The sequence below is a fragment of the Peromyscus maniculatus genome, chromosome 4, assembly GCF_049852395.1.
Source record: "Peromyscus maniculatus bairdii isolate BWxNUB_F1_BW_parent chromosome 4, HU_Pman_BW_mat_3.1, whole genome shotgun sequence".
Taxonomy (NCBI): Eukaryota; Metazoa; Chordata; class Mammalia; order Rodentia; family Cricetidae; genus Peromyscus; species Peromyscus maniculatus.
This window is the reverse complement of record NC_134855.1, coordinates 48,390,570-48,403,647: the sequence shown is the minus strand read 5'-3', so window position 1 is coordinate 48,403,647 and position 13,078 is coordinate 48,390,570. Positions and strand designations below refer to the sequence as shown.

At 39.3% G+C, this 13,078-nt stretch overlaps 1 protein-coding gene across 1 annotated transcript in view; it reads left to right on the top strand.

The window, feature by feature from the left end:
- Positions 1-13,078, top strand: part of Tlk1 (tousled like kinase 1) — a 131,926-nt gene that overhangs the window by 70,134 nt on the left and 48,714 nt on the right. The gene's annotated exons all lie outside the window — the stretch shown is intronic.

Genomic DNA, 13,078 nt, shown 5'->3' with positions numbered 1-13,078 from the left:
AAAATGCAGTCTCAGGGCTCCTGCGGCTCCTGAAACTTGCTCCAGGGAGTTTTGGTAACTGCCCTATCACATCACTTTCTTTTTCTTTCATTTTCTTAGGGTTTGTAGAGAGTTTCCAGACTATATGACACATGATGACATCATACTGATGATCTCTGCATTATGCATTTGAATGTCTTAGTGTGACAAAATGTTGAAATTGTAACCTCCCAAATGCAAGCTGTTTGGGTTGTACTAGTTTTTCCCATTATTGTGGTAGACTACTGTCGAGAGCAGCTTAAGGGAAGAAGTTTGCCTTGACTGTCAGGGCTTGTGAGGAATGAAGAAGAAAATGGCAGACACACACAGAGTACAGGTGGGGTAAGGAGGACTGTGTGTTTTGATGAAGAGGTCCTACCCATCGGAATAGAAGAGGCAGGTTTCTTGTATATGGCTGAAGGAGGAGGTGGGGTGATTGTATACAGCTAAACAAAGAGACAAGTTGAGCTAATCTTGGTAGGGTCTCTTAGGGGACCAGTCTCAGGCTGTGTCACATCTAGTGCTCACAGTATCAGTGGACCAGCGGTATTGGGGTCCTTGGCATACCTAATCTCAGGTCAGCAACGCACAATCGCTGAGGGCTCCCTCCGCCCCCTTTGGGTTTGTTTGACCCATACTTGAGAAGCTTGGTTCATCATGGTAGGAAGGCATGGTAGTGATAGCAGCTTTAGTTGTGGTGGAAGGAGCACAGGGCAGCTGGTTACATGGTGTCCATGGTCAAGGAGCAGAGAGAGATGAGTGCTGGTGCTCCACTTGCTTCCGCCATTTTATTCAGTCAGAGACCATCTTCATTCACAAAGATTTATCTTCTAAGTGGTCCCAACTCGCAAGTTAACATTCAAAATTAACCACCACTGTGTCCTCAACAATATTAAAGAGTTATAGAGGGATCCTGACACCTAAAGGTTTGCAAGCTGTTTCTGTGAATGAGTTCACCTTAATAGTATGCCTATTGCTGAGAAACGTTAGCAGATAAGATGGATATTGTAGACAGAGATGTTCTGGTAGGTAGGCAGTGGGGAGAACAGTGAAGAGACTAGGGACAGCTGTAAAAAGCCCTAAGATTTGACACATAGGCTCAGGTTCCACAGATGAAGGGGATCAAGGTGCTAGAGCTTAGCTGGAAAAGAGTGATTGGAAGGGATGAAATAGTGACAGCAGATATTGACTGCTTTTGACAGACTCCTGATTGTGACAGAAGGGAAACAGTACTTAGTCACAGTCTTGATGTGTGTATAATACAAGAGGGAAGGACCCTAGCAGCACTGGGAGGAATCAAGGACTCAAGAGAGAAGATAGGAAACCAGCCCCCCCCCCCCGTGCGCCCCCCCCCCCCCCCGTGTGAATGAATAAAGTCCAGATGGTGGGTGGGCAGAGCTAGGAACAGAGGTAGATAGCCCAGGATATCCAGTAGCCTTTTTTCCTAACTCCCAGTGGAAACAGACTTTCTGCACTCCCCCTCCCTACCCCCCTATATTGGTCTGTAAACCTAGAGCCATGTGTGGTCCACTCCTACTGAGCTTTATCTCCAGCCCTGTTTTTCTGTTTAAAAGTAAAGTGTGAATGCGTTTTGGATTTGAGGGGTGGCTAACATTTCACAAAAGCAATCATACTACCTTCAGAGGTTAGAATTAAGGTGTGTACTTTACCTGCTCTTTCGCTTTGTCAAGGAGACTGTTTCCTAATGACCAGTAGTAGTCCTATGGTCTTGACATGATGTAAAGCCTGCTTCGAGCTACCTGTTTTCAGTTCTACAGGAGGAGTCTTCCTGTGTAAATACGGTAGTTTTCCCTAGAGCTTTTTCTAAATTCTGAATGGTTGCTGTCCTCACCCCGCTTAGCTCAGTAAACCAAGATAAATCAAGTAATTTCTGGCTTATTTGGAGTTTATGATTACTAATACCATCACTATTCCCACTCTGTCTCTAGTTTTGGGTGTCCTAGGATGCTTTTCTCTGCCTTGCTTATATCTTTGAATTAATATTATTTTCAATAATTAGCATAGGAGAAGCAGTGTATCTGTGTTTCTTATGTGTACTTATATATAAAATGTACTCCACAATGTCCATGTTTATAAAGCAGACACTTTTATTATTATTCCACTTTGCCTCAAATTTATCTGTAATGCTCACCTTTTGTAATACTGTATAAGCTAAATTAGAGTTGAACAGCAACTTTCACAAATATGTTTTATTGCTAGAACTAGTTTACTCTTTGTCTTCTCGGGTATTATTGAACTGTATTCCTTTGTCCCCTGGTCTTGAACTGGAGTTTTCTGTTTGGGGAGCTTTGTGTTATTTAGCATTAAGGATGTTAAGCTAAAGGTACACAGAATCTGAGGTGGTGGTTGTACTTGGAGCACACCTTAGTTTCACTCTGTTTAACACACACTTTCAGCTCTCTCCCTCCCTCTGTCCTCCCTTCCTCTCTTTCCTCCTCTGCCAGGTGATTGATGTATGTAGAGAGACAAGCCAACAGCCACAGACAGGACCTCCTTACCAGCCACCTTTTCTTTAATGCTCTAGTCTGAATACTTAGTAGAAAAAGGTGAGCCTGAAAATGAATTTCATCATAAATAAGTTGGAGTTTTTTTATTTTTATCCCCATTTCCCCTAATACATTGTTTTGCTTTTGCTTTGATTAAATGCTCAATTTAATGTGTGTGGGTGGTAGTGGCGCACGCCTTTAATCCCATTTGGTCTACGAATGAATTCCAGGACAGCCAGGGATACACAGAGAAACTCGTGCCTCGAAAAACCCAAACAAACAAACACATTTTAAAGAAGTTAAATAAATAAAATAATAAACATGCTCAGTTTAAAATGGGCACAGGTAGCTTCATGCTCTCATCAGTTTTTAGAAATGCTCTTTGTGTCCTGTGGCCCCAATTGTTTTCTGAGGGGTTTGAGTCAGAGAGATAGGGTGTGGTGGATCCTCTGTTTTTTATCTTTTTCCTAGTAGTAGTTCCTAAACCTGAACTCTTAAAGTGTCAGTTTTCTAAAACAAGAAGTGAAGCAGCCTTGCTGTGTATAGGAAGGAACTGTTGTCTCAGCAGGAGCACTGTGCAAGAGAAGTGGCCTTTTGTGATCGTGATCAGTCCGTGTCTCCTTATTCAGACTAATAGTCAAAAGGAATTAGTGGCCTTAAATCTTCCTGCAAAATACCTGGAATTTCTTTGTAACTTTTCCTTTTATTAAAAAAGAAAAAAGTATCCCAGTACTTGGAGGCAGAGGCAGGTGAGTTCAAGGCCAGCTTGGTCTACAGAGCAAGTTCCAGAACAACCAGGACTACACAGAGAAACCCTATCTCAGAAAACTGAGAGGGGAGGTATTTTTCCATAACACCATGCAATAAAGGGTACATTCTTTTTTTTTTTGTTTGTTTGTTTGGTTTTTCGAGACAGGGTTTCTCTGTGTAGCTTTGTGTCTGTCCTGGATCTTGCTCTGTAGACCAGGCTGGCCTCTAACCCGCAAAGATCCGCCTACCTCTGCCTCCCAAATGCTGGGATTAAAGGCGTGTGCCACCACTGCCCGGCTAGGGTACATTCTTAATAAGGATCAATATTTGATAGAAAATTCAAAGGGGGAGGGTGTTGCTAGTTTTCTGTCTTGCCCAAATATATGCATGGTTAATTTCCTAAAGTGGGGAGGAGGGAGTGAAGGAAAAGTGAATTGTCATTGGCTGTCTGCATTCATTTCCATCAAAGTAGGAAGGGCATGCTATCAATCTCCTAGGATGGTATCCCCCTCCCCCACCCAGTGTTAGTACCCAGATTACCCACTTGGAAATTCTGATGTACTCTTTTTAGGTAATGTTGATTTCTTCACACTCTAAAAACTTTGAAATAGTAGTTTTCTAGGCATTTATTTAGCAAGCAAACAAAAAGTGGTTAAATATTACCTTTTATGAAAATGTATTTGATATGTTTGGTTTACTCTTCTCAAGCAGAATAAACTTCCAAGCTTTTTGAGTACAAAACTGCCTGGAAGAGAAAAGTGGCATTGTTTTAGCTTAAGTGGGATCGTTTTAAGTTCAGTCTCGGATAGTGCTTGATATATTCTAGTAGGTGATCAGTAAATGTTTCTTGAAAGAGTAAGTTACCATCACTGTCAACCCACTTCCTTCACAAAGGGTCTTCGTCCCTTTGTCAGCTCATCCCTGCCGCTCCTCTCAGCTGCTCACACACATTCCCCAGTGTTAAGATGATAGCACTGTGTAAGTTCACCTGAATGTACAATTGTCAGACGTTTAGGTGTCAAGATTGAGCTCTATACTGTAGTGCTTCCATGTTATTAAGAATCCCAAAGAACTTTTTAAAAAAAATTGTTTATTTTGTTTTATGTGCATTGGTGTTTTGCCTGCATGTATGTCTCTGTGAGGGTTTTAGATCTTGGAGTTATAGATAGCTGTGAGCTGCCATATGGGTGCTGGGAATTGAACCCACATCCTCTGGAAGAACAATCAGTGCTCTTAACTGCTGAGCCATCTCTCTAGCCCCCCAAAGAACTTCTTAAATATAGTTTACAACTATGAGTATTTACCATTTTAGGAATTAAAAAAAATTGAGAACTAAGATATGTAAGTACACAATCCATAAATTATCAGTAAAAATCATCCTATGTTTACACAGCCTCTGAAATGTTCCCTGTTAAATTCATGAGTGAGAGCTCAGCATGCTGGCTACAAGTAATTCTTACGCACTTAGCAGAGCAGGATTTGTGAGGCTTAACATTTTACACTGGATAATTGGGGAAGCAGAGGATACTGTCCAATATAATTGGTGAGGATGTTTAGCAGAGTCCCTGCAGCTCTTCTGCGTTTTGGTAGACAGAAATGCCTTCAGGTATTGCCAGATGCTGTCTGATAATGGGAGGGAAATTCTTTTGATAAAGGACTACCCATTAACAGAGGGGAGGAAGTGAAGTATGTTTGTTAACTGTGGAGGTAAATTGTAACTGTCTAAAATTTAAATTGCCAAACATGTAAACAAGCTCACAGAGTTGCACGCCTGGTAAGTTAATGTTAGAAATTCTAGTTCAGAAGCCTGCCTCACTGTAAAATGATGCTCTTGACTGTAGTAGTGTGGGGCTCCATCCTGATAGCTAAGGTAGTGTAAGACTTACCAGATAACCACCCTAATTAGTCTTCTGAAAAAATGGTATGTTGAAGTACAGAATCTTCAGGTTTGAGATCATTTGTAGCTAGTCCAAGTGACATCCAGAATAAGAGCTGTTCATTTCATCCAAGTGTTCATTTCACACACGTGACTCTTTGATTGCATTTTAAGGGTTGGGGGTCAAGCTGACATGCTGAACATTTTGTTTTCAATATTTTATTCTTTAGAGTTTTAAAAATACTAGAAGGATATATTTTATGGCAACAAAATGCAGTGACTATTTTACTAATGTTCTTTGTTTCATATTTCCTAAACTAACGGGGTAACCATGACATCTTACTGTCCAGTGAACTTGCTGTAGTCTAATTAGTTTTCTGCTACAACGGCACAATCAGTTTCGGTCTTAATTGTACTAGAAGATTATAAGGAGTGGTAGTGTTATTTTATGTGTGTGGTGCTTTGGCTGCTTTTATGTCTGTACCACACCATGCCTGGTGACAGGGGAGGTCAGAACAGGGTTTCGGATCCTGAAACTGGAGTTCTAGGAAATGATCCTGGGTTCTCTAATCCAAAGAGCAGCCCATGCTTGTAGTTCTCGAGCCATCTGTATCCTAAGAGTAAGTTTGTTGGTTTGGTTTTTTTTTTTGAGATAGGATTTCTCTGCGTAACAGTCCTGGCTGTCCTGGAACTCGCTGTGTAGGCCAGGCTGGCTTTGAACTCACTGAAATCAACCTGCCTCTGTCTCCTGGGTGCTGGGATTAAAGGCGTGTGCCACCGTCGCCCAGATGGAATGATACTCTTAATTTTAGAGATTATGAAATGTGTATTACATAGGAAATTCATAATTTACTATTTTAGACAGATAGCCTGATCTTTGTTCCAGTGATACATCAAAATCACTTCCAGAGTTTTTAAGGTGTTTTTGTAGAAATAGTTAAGTTTGGAATAGAGACTCTGTTTAGAAATAAAAGCTTTGTAAATTATTGAAAATCATTGCCAACAGATATATGGAAGAACAGTTAAAAATAAGACTATTCCCTCTCTTCCAAGAAAAATGAAATATATTATTGTAAGGAAAATACAGTGTGTGTTTGTATCTGTGTTTCTGTCAGTGGGAACTGAACTTAGAGCTTTTGTGTCTCAGGCAGATGGTCTACTACTGAGCTGTACACTACACTACACACACACACACACACACACACACACACACACACACACTTTTTATTCGTTGTGTACAGATCTTGAAATAATGGTAAGTGTTCTCATATATTAAGTATAGGTTGATACTGCCTTTGAGATTAAATTTTGAATTGTGAATATGCTACATTTGATCTTAATCAAAGGCTGAGAAGCAGTTCATGTTCTATCACACAGCACTTGCACTTAAAAGTATCAGAGCAGGTCTGGAGAGATGACTCATTGATTAAGCACACTTGATACTTTCGCAAAGGACCCAGGTTCAGTTCTCAGCACCCAGATGGTGGCTCACAATCATCTGTAACTCCAGTTCCTGGTGATCTAATGCCCTCTTTTGGCCTCCATGTGCACAGCACACACATGATGAATGCAGGAAGATAGCCAGAAAGTAAATAAAGTTTTAAGAGAAATAAATCTTTTTAAAGTAATATCACAGAGGTGTGGGTGGGTGTGTGTGTGTGTGTGTGTGTGTGTGTGTGTGTGTGTGTGTGTGTAGAACTTGTGTTTAAGGTATTGACTGTACTGTGTATGCAAGACAGTTACCACTTCATGTCTGTTATGATGGGACAGAAATTAAAACCACTGTTCTAAATTTTGCAATTATAATTACTCTCATAATGCCAAGACTTCAGGGTAAATTATCTCAAGTTATTGCTTCCCAAACCCACCCAACTCATCCTAACAACTCTTCTCTATGCTGTTTGATTTTTGTGGCTTGAAAGCTGCTGACAAGATAATTTGGATAAGGGAGAAAGTTCAACTTTATTCTAATTTTATGATGCATTCTACTTAGTAAAGTCTTAAAGGGAAAGCCAGAGAAAAGAAAATGTCAGTAAACAGTTATGCTCCATAATGAAAAGAAGATGGCACACTAAATCACCAAATTACTGTTCGCTGATACTGAAGATTTAGTATGTTCTTTTAACATACAGGGATTCGGTTTTAAGTGGCCTAAGTAAAAGCTTAGGTTAGAACGGGAGGATAGTAAGTAAGATGATTGTTAGAACTCAGAGTAACAGTCATTATTTCAGTATTAGACTTCCTTTTGATGGTTGTGGATGCTGGGCGTGTATGAAGAAAGTGAAATGTGCAGGCTTTAAAAAATGAACTGTCTCTATTGGAGTTGAGTGGTTACCCATTTCCTTCTTGCTGGTTTTCTCCCACTTTAATATTATGATACTATATATATATGATAATATTATAATACATGATACTATCATGTAATAGAAGCAATACACTATAGAATAGAATACACTCAAAATTGCTAATGTGTTTATTTACTTAGAGCAGCAAGGGAAAACTCTTATATGATGACTAGATTTCAAAACATTGACTATGTAAACTTTTATGGTAGGTTTTGGAATTAGCAGTGTAACAGGTTTCCTTTGAGGGGGTCAAAGTTTCTTGCACAGATTTCCAGGTAATAGTGCATTATTGTGTTTTGTCTCTTTCAGAGATGGACTATTCAAATTCCAGATCATTATAGCTGAAAATATCCTTGAATTAGAATGTCCATATTTCATAATAGATTTTACAAAAATGTAAATAAAACATGAGGAAGCAAGAATGATTTCACAGCTAAATTTGGTATATTCTAATCTAATTCTTAAAGCCTAGAGAAAATAGAATATCTTTTTTTTAAAAAAAACTTTATTTAACATGTATGTATGTTTTGTGTGCATGTATGCCTGTACACCACATTGAAACCTGATGCCTGCAAAGGTAGAGGGAGTCTAATCCTCGGAACTGGAGTTACAGACAGCTGTGGGGCCTCCATGTGAGTGCTGGGAATTGAGTCCTGGTCCTGAAAGAGCAGTCCATGCTCTTAACTGTAGATGTAATTCTGAACAGTTTTACTAAATAAGAAACACAGAGCCAAATGCGGAGTTAAAAGCCCAGAGATCAGAGAGCAGTAGCCAAAAGCTGAAATCAAGACTACCTTCTTACCATCCGCTGCCGCTGCCGTCCTTCCCCTGAGAAAGAGACCTACTTCCTGTGTGTCTGTCTTTTTACTGACTTTCTGTTCTGCCTTCTCATTGCTTTTAAACCCAACCACATGACCTCCTCATCACTGCCTGTCTGTACAAATCTCCAGGTCTTCTGTGGTTGGTATTGAGATTAAAGGCATGTGTCTCCATGCTGGTGGTGTCCTTGAACACACAGAGATCTGCCTATCATGTGATCAGAATTAAGGGCGTGTGCTACCAGTGCCAGACTTCTGCTAAATGGTTTGCTATTAGCTCTGTCCCCCAGGCACTTTTATTTATTAACATACAAATAAAATCACATTTCAGCACAACTAAAATGTCACCATACTTAACAACTGAGCAATTTCTCCAGCCCTGAAAACAATATTTTACACATTTGACATTCTTAGGGAGGGGGCATTAATTTGCATTGACTATTTTTGTAAGGTTTGAGGTTTTGATATATACCATCAAGTAACAAAGATTTCTCCATTGTTATCCTTACTCATTAAACAAGTTAAACTTGGGGCTGGAGAGATGGCTCAGGGGTTAAGAGCACTGGCTGCTCTTCCAGAGAGAGGTTCTGAGTTCAATTCCCAGTACCCACATGGTGGCTCACAACCATCTGTAATGAGATCTGGTGCCCTCTTCTGGCCTGCAGTCATACATGCAGGCAGAACATTGTACACATAATAAATAAATAATCTTTAAAAAAAAAAAAAAGTTAAACTTTGCCAAGATATGTAGTTAACAATTGAACACTGGGTGCTGGATGGCTTAGTAGTTAAGAGCCCTTGTTGCTCTCATGGAGGACCCAAGTTCAGTTCCCAGTATCTGTACAGTAGTTTACAATGATCTTTCAATCTTGTGACCTTTGCAGATACTAGGAATGTACATGGTGCACATACATACATGCAGGCAAAACACCCATACACATAAACTAAAATCCAAAAACAAAGATTGAACACTATTCTTAGCAGCTGTAGGCAAAAATGTGTCATGGTATTTATTCACGTTATAGTAGCCATCCTTGAATTTGGTGTTTGGGGTATAAATCATTCAGACAGGCAGTGAATTGTACTTTTAAGATCAGTCATTGGCTCAATGAATATTTCACTAAAGATACTTAGTATAACTTTTCTTTGTGTTTTAAAGTGTTTCTAATTTCTTAAAGATTTAGTTGGAAAGAAATTAAATATAACCAGCCCTGTTAGGGATTAGTGATTTTATTAAAGTATTATCTGATGTGTTCCATGCCTAGTTAGGTTTTGTGAACTCGAGCTAAATAGTAAGAGCAGTGTGCGGTACCTACTCCCTCTCCATTGATGACTGTAGCTCTCTGTGGATGCATTTATGCAAAAACTTCATGCTCTCACCTGAGGCTTGTAGAAATAATCCATAATGATTTAGGCCTCTCATTTTGCCACAGCACTAGGATTCTGTTTTCTTGCCTTAAACTTTATTTGCATTGAAGAAAGACAGTTTTGTATTTTAGCATAAACCAAGAAGCCACGTGATTAACTATAAAAACTTTGTTTAATAAACACCAAAGTTTTAAATGAAAGTACAGCTTTAACTTAATTATATCACCTCTAGAGTGCTTTAAAATTCACCTTTGTTTTCAAGCAAATTTTCAACTGCTAGAAAATACTTTGTAAATTTATGCCTTATGAGTTCAAATGTCTTGGAACATTAAATGCCAGAGTAGTGTGTCTCAAACTTGGCATTTGTAAAGCTAATGGTTGACTAGTGCTGGTCGTTCCTTCAGTTTTCTCCCGACCACTCTTCTACCGTGTGTTGTTCTTGGCCTTTATGACCATGCATTATTTTCACCTCACTACAACAGTCCAGCTTTGCCTTCCCTGGTCATCCTTCCTGAGGTCAGCTACAGAGTTCATTCGTAAAGGTAGAGCAGACAAGAGAAATGGCAGCATATTAGGGAAGGGCAATAAACACTGGGAAAGTTCTGTAGAAAGGATTTGATCTAGGCAAATTTTACACCTTGTGTAAATACACAGGTGGTGTCATTGATGTCTTTAGATTGCTTCAAGGAAACCATTGGTGTAACGAGTAGTTTTTAAAGTCACAGTCTGCTCTTCAAAGGGGAATTGTAATATATTAAAATAAGGTGCTGTGTCTGCAGTTGTGGGTACCAGTGGTACAGGTTGTATCTCTGTAAGCTAGAGCCTTAGCTCAGCTGTTTATGTCTGCTTTCGTAATTTCTAGAACACAACCTATTCTCTGCAGGCATCCGGAGCAGTTTGAAAACTGCAGATAGGTTCTGACCTTTGTCAGTGATGAGCCACTGCAGTGATTAAATACTGGCTGGGTTTCTGCACATGTTCCTCCCAAATTCAAAATCCTCAAACAGGCCTGTGTACAAATGAATGACTCAGAATTGGCAATGGTAGACTTGATTGTGTATTGTTGTTTTGTTTAATACCAATATTGCTCACATTATTTAAATTTAAACTCAACAAACTATTCCACTCATATTTGCATTAGGGTTGCTGGTCGCCTAAACTATGTTCTGTGTCTTATACACACACACACACACACACACACACACTCTTACTTAAGTGTGTCCATAAATAGAAAATGTATTGCACACCCTATACCCAATTACTTGCATTCTTATTAGAGCAGAAGGTGCTAATCCTTTTACATTATGACACATAATTTAAGTTTTGAAACATAAAGTGCATGGACATGGGATGATTAATAGGGTAGTCATTGACATAAAAGAATTGATTGTGTTTTGACATCATTGTGTGCTAAGCATACTACAAGTACCGTGTTCCAAGTGTGTTCCTTATCTAGTCCCCACATTCCTGTGATGCTGGTGGTATTGCATTTTAGATTGATAAGAAAATTGGTTCCTGGTGTAACACAACAGTGATTATAGTACATAATGGATCAAGGGTTTATTCAGAAACCCATGGTACCTGGTCTGTTAGGACACTCCATTCCATACAACTTCAAGTATGTCCACAAAGTGAAAGATTTGCACAAGGGAGAAGCTTTAGGGCATCCCAGGACAGAAGATCTGCATCCAGTAGCGATGTTCACTGTACGAGCTAACCTCAGTGTGTACCTGGGTTCCCAGTCTCTGTCTTCCGAATCTTACCACTGTTTCCCCTCTCCTGTACATCACAGTGGAAATGTCTTCTGGACGTGTCTGGTTTTCATTTCTCCTTCCCTTGTCAGTCCTCTAAGTCCCTCTCATTTGAGATACACCTCGTGGTTCTTCCTTCCTGTGATCATGACTTCACTACTCAACCTCCTTTAAATGAAGTGACCTTTCCCCAGAGGTATAGTTCATTTCCCCCTGCTGAGAATTGTGTTTGGAGGGATGGGGAGAAAGCCTTTATAAGTACTACTTTATGTGTCTTTCAAAACGATCTTGAATATTCTAAAATTCTTACTGAGTAAACTGTGTAGTGAATATTTTCCCAAATATGCTTGAGAATTTGTACATAATATATCACCCCACCCCCAGCCCTTTGGTGATAGATGGAGTGTTAACATTTTAATGGTTTGCAACTAAAGAAATGGTTTGCCTCAGGTGAATACTCCTTTCTCCTCAGCCCCCAATTGAAATGTAGCGTTCTCAGCCTGTCTAAACCATTGTTCCTTGGAGTGAACCATTTAGAACATATTTTCTAACTAAAAAATTGCTGATTCTAGTATTACTTTCAAAATTAAATTTTATGATTTTTTGTTTGTTTAGTCAAAATCTAAAGATAGAATTCATAGGATCTTGGTGTGCTTTAATTCAGTGTGATGTGAACTTACTCTGAAAAATCTTATTTTCTTAGGTGTTAGATACATTTGTTATAGGCTGGGTGAGGTGGCCCATACCTTTAATCCCAGCACCCAAGAGGCAGAGGCAGGAGGATCACTGTAAGTTCAAGGCCAGTCTGGTCTACATAGCAAGTTCCAGGCCAACCAAGGTTACATAGTGAGCACCCCCCCCCATATATATTTGTTGGCATAGATTGTTGGGAGAAATATGAATAAATTATTATTGGGGAACTTGCGTTTATTTTAATACAGGGTTAAAATTCTTCATAAAGATGCTAAGAAAACTTAACAGACAATGTATGATGGGTAGATGTGTAGTAACGTTTAGAAATATCTTGTAGTTGATTCATTTAGTTTTGATTCAGGGCATGTAGCATGTCAAATAAAGAACATGTGAAGACCATTTGGACTTTAGGATTGCACAACTAAATTTGATTTGAATTCCTGATGTATAGCACTGGTAGTACAAACCTTGACTGAGTTATTAAGTGGTCACTCATACATTTGTCTTGTAATAGCTACACACTAGACCCTGTAGTGAGAGGGTGAGGTGGGGAGAAGATAGAATGTTTACGTTACAGTCAGGAGTGGTGGTGCAAGTCTTTAATCCCAGCACTCAAGAGATAGAGACAGGTGGATCTCTGCTTGGGTTACATAGTAAGACTGTCTTTAAAAAAAAAAAAAAAGAGTATAAGCCACGCTAAGATCATGACACAAAAACACGTGATCAGAGTTGACCTATTGGCCATACTTTGCTCACAACTGGTTTAGAGCATATGTGTTCACTATAATTGTTCTTGAACAGTAATTGCCAGCGTACAGGTGAATGGTCTCTTAGTTTGGGGTGAATATGTCAGTTTGTGTTTTGTCCCTATTTTCTCATTGAAATTTACTTTTTATAGACTAAATATATATGAATAGTAGAAAACAGGAAACAGTTAATTTTCCTCTTTTCT